The following is a 4,289-nucleotide window of genomic DNA, read 5'->3' as shown; positions in this document are numbered from 1 at the left end:
AAGGACGAAACGCGTCAGCTGTGTCTTGATCATCTAGATCACGTTTAAAAAAAATATTGAAATAAAGAAGAACTTGGGAAGAATATTCTTTGGACATGGATTTTATAAAAACTCTCGGTCCAATCTTTATTGTGGTGCACCTGTGCTGTTGTTTTCAAGTTTTCCTATTCCTGTATTGGAATTTCACTGTGACAGTGGGTGTTGGTCAGTGTGCACCCGCTTTTCTGGATAGTTCCAGATGACATTTATACAAATTAGGGATAGCAAGTTAGGTGCTGAGGAATATAAGGATCCACTGTCTAGCCTCCTTTGATTTATAAAGCCCTGCCAAGTACTACGCATCAGGCATTAAATTAATGTATTTCAGTGTGGTGGTCTGTATCACTGCACTGAAATGAAAAGTCACGCATTTTAGCATGTCCTGAGCTGTCAAAGCGGGAGCACTGCTAATGCACCATTACTGACTAAATTTAACCTGGGATAACAGTGCACTCCCAGTATGCTTGGGGGCTAGCATTGATGCTTGCAGAGCTCTAGCTGCTTTTACAATGTAACACGAATGATTGATTAACCTGACACCAATTACATTCGTGGGTCTCTGGTTCAGTGCATTAACTACTAGAGGTCCCACATGGAAAGCCTGGAAAGACTCCTGTTAGTGTCCTTCAATTTCTGGTGTTTTGCAGCAGTTTTAAGATCTTCTTAGAGTTTCATGTTGCTCCAATGGGTGTAACTTCTGATATTGATATGTTTCCCTTGTCTTCATTGTCGTCGAATGACACTCATAATTACACTGAAATTCTGAAAATGACACACATAGGCAATTTGAAACCTTGGCAGCTATGGTAAGTGACTTTTGGACAATGCATTAGACAGTGAGTAAGTTTATTTTTATTGTTGAACGGTGAAGCAGAGCTCTTACTGAAATGGGATAAGGGGCCCCCAAGCATGGGAAGACTTTTTCTGTTCAGATGGCTTTCAGTTCCTTTTAACTGCACACCTGATTAAGGAACGCTTATTAACATGAGGTAATTGGAATTTTTATGGTCAATTGTTTCCCCTAACGTAGACCCCAATGGCTCCATGTACGCACTTCAAGTACATGTAATTTCCCTCCACGACCGAATCTGAAGACGCAAATACATTTGCGTCCAACGTTAACATGTCCTCTATCAGATCCACCATGAATGGATCGATAATTCTGTTCCTAAGTATGCCGTGCCACCGTCTTTATGTGGTGCACTTTCACGTTTTCTTGGCTCTGCCGAGCTAGGCCCTGATTTCTGTCTTCAAGCCATTTCTGCCTCTGTCTCTGAAAGCTGCAGCATGGAGATGCATCCCTGACCTCTGCCTTACTTCCTGCCAACCGAGCGGTGCCCGGCTCGGCCTGGTCTGCCTGCCAAACACAGTATTGTGCCTTCAAGTTATCGGCGTAGCCAGCTTAGCTCAGCTCCTCGAAAACACATTCCTGTCTAGTGATTTAGGTAAACATATCCCCGGCTGCAGAGCAAAGAGCAAGTCTCCCTGTCTCCGTGCAAGTAATTTACAGTTCCCGTTACCATGGTAGGCCCCTGTCTCCGAGCATTTGCACCTAGACACGCATACATTCAGTTTAGAATAGCCTCTGCCCAAGAGACCTTTTCCTCTAGATTAAACATCCTCCAAACACATGATATCAGATATGTTTAGGGACAGGTCGATCTGACATGCCAGACTTCTGTCTCTTCTACTAGTGTTAAAAGTCAGACTCTTAGCTTCCTCCCGTTGCACGTCAATCACACGTCATATTAGCTGCGCGCGCATCCAGGCCATAGGTTTCAGCTGACTCTGCAAGAATTCTCCAAGCATCCACCCACTTATGACACTTTTCTGTGACGTTTCTAGGTCACGCCTCTGTGCACACCCATGTTCACGCCTTTTTGCTACGCACATGTGTTCTTATCATATACATTTCACTTGTCACGCCTACTGTATTCAATGCTATTGTGTCATTTTACTATATATGTCATGTACTGTGAATAAATCGTTGACATCTTTTCCTGCCATCATTGCATACCCGAACCCTTGTATTGATGGACTAGATCTCCATTGACTCGAGTCATTTAGCCATCCTTTATGATTAAAGCCCTTATGACTCAGACACCACGGACTCTGCCTCTCATTTAATTGAGCTATTCTTTTTGTAACCTGTCTGTAATTATATGGCAAAAATAGTATACGGTAAAATATTTACCACATAATTTGGCGCCCGAATAGGGACCCCTCCCCCACCCCACGCGCCGGCGATGCGTCGCAGGCTCTGCCCCCGACTACAGCTGTGACGGACCCCATGCGCATCTACAGGATTTCCTGTATCTCCCTCAGGCCTACGGAGGCGACGGAGACTGCGGCCGACATCCAGACGAGGCGGTGAGGAGTGCGGAGGATCCCGACCAGAGCCCAGCCGAGAGAGCAGTGTCCGAGGTATCGAGAGGCCCACCAGTAGTGTCGAGGCGCATGCGTAGTGCGCAGCAGAAGCAGTGACATCAGTCCAGTCCAGTCGAGTTTCCGAGGCCTTCCGTTCCGTGCTTCCCGGTGAGTACCGTTGCTGGGGACGCATCTAGACGGGTGCATTAATTTGTGTACGGTCAAGACGGGTTTGGTTACGCAGACCCGGTCTGCACTGTTTTAGCAGTGTATCTGTACTGTTTAGCAGTGCATCTAGTATCTAGGTATCAAGTTATTGTTGTTCATTTTTATAATGTTTCAATGTGTTTTAATGTCGTGGTATGAGTGATTGTTCGCATTTTTTCTTACAGTGTTCAGTGTGTATAGTGTCTAGACCGAGGTAGCGATGCCTTTATTCTCGAAATTGCGACAGATAGGAACTAGGAAAGGGATACTTGAGGAAGCTGTTCCCATCCCACCCAGGGACACTCCTGGTTATTTTATGTACCACAAGCACGGCCTAGATGCCATATTATTTCTCGACTTGTGGGTGGAATACACTAAAGACTTGGCAGAGAATCAGAGATGGCCCGTTACAGGGACATGGGATGCCGAGTGCATCATGAGAGTAGAGGAAGCGTTGTGGAAAAAGAAAGCCAGACAGTCACAGAAAGATGCCATTGAATTATGGCGTAAAGAATCACACAGACGGACAGAGAAAGCACTCAGAAAAGTAGAGAAAAGTAGAGAGGATTCTGAAAAAGCCAAAGAAAAAGAACTACTAGAAGAAGGAGAACGAGTTAGAATGGAACAACACGACAGACTGAGTAATGCCATTATGACAGGACTGTATCCAGTCCTGGCCGAGGGCCTGCCCAAGGCGACCCCGGAAACACCGATAAATCTGCCCCCTCCATTGGTTCCGACTAAATTACGTCACAAGACCGCAGCAGATATTTTTCTTTCCTCCTATTTAGACGATGTAGCTCCCGCATATACCAATGTACCTGCCCATGTACCACCTGCTGACAGTAACCTACCCCGTGATCATCTGCCCCCGGGTCCGCAACAGCAGACCCCTCCTGCACCGCTTCCTGCACCCGTACCTGTTGGTCCCCCTATTCACCTGCTTAATCCTTTTGGGTCTGGCACAGTTCAGGTTCCAACCTCGTTACAGCAGATACCGACTCTACAGCCAGGTTATGCTCAAGCCTCCGCCTCAGGAGGTGCTACAGGAGGTTATCGCACCCCGCCCCAGTTACATCGAGTGACAATGAGAGAATTCGCAATGTCGCGAACACCTAAAGGTGCCCCAGCCGAAAAGCTCAGAGAACAGCTTACAGATTGTAGATATGACACAGTGCCTGGTAAAACAGGACCCATGTTGTTAGCGTCCCTACGTTTAAGACGTGTTACAGATTATTTGCAATTGCTACCAGAAATACCAGACCATCTAGACAATTTGTATCATTTCATTAGAACAGGGGAATGACAGGAATGTGTTGGTGAAGCCATGTCACGTCAGAAAGTTGAGAACAAATGTTTAATTATGCGATTCTTGGTTAATTGTTTGATAAGGGAACAAGATCTGACAGGCTTTCCACAAGATGAAATGGATAGATTGAACAGATGGAGCCAGAATATTTCGGAGGGTAAACATGATAAAGAGAAATGTGTACATGCTATGGTTAGAAAGATCCGTAAAGAAATAATAGCAATACATGCCCGTCGAGAATCTGAAAGACATTCTGGGTCCGAGGATAAGGACTCCTCAGAGGAGGAGGAACCAGAGAATCCAGCAGAAACCTCGCAATTACCAAATAGAGACATGGTGGCATATGTAGGTAGAGAGAAACTCCCTA

The sequence above is a fragment of the Lissotriton vulgaris genome, chromosome 2_1 (assembly GCF_964263255.1).
Source record: "Lissotriton vulgaris chromosome 2_1, aLisVul1.2, whole genome shotgun sequence".
In the NCBI taxonomy this organism is placed as follows: Eukaryota; Metazoa; Chordata; class Amphibia; order Caudata; family Salamandridae; genus Lissotriton; species Lissotriton vulgaris.
The sequence above is the reverse complement of the archived record's forward strand: the minus strand, read 5'-3'. Positions refer to the sequence as shown.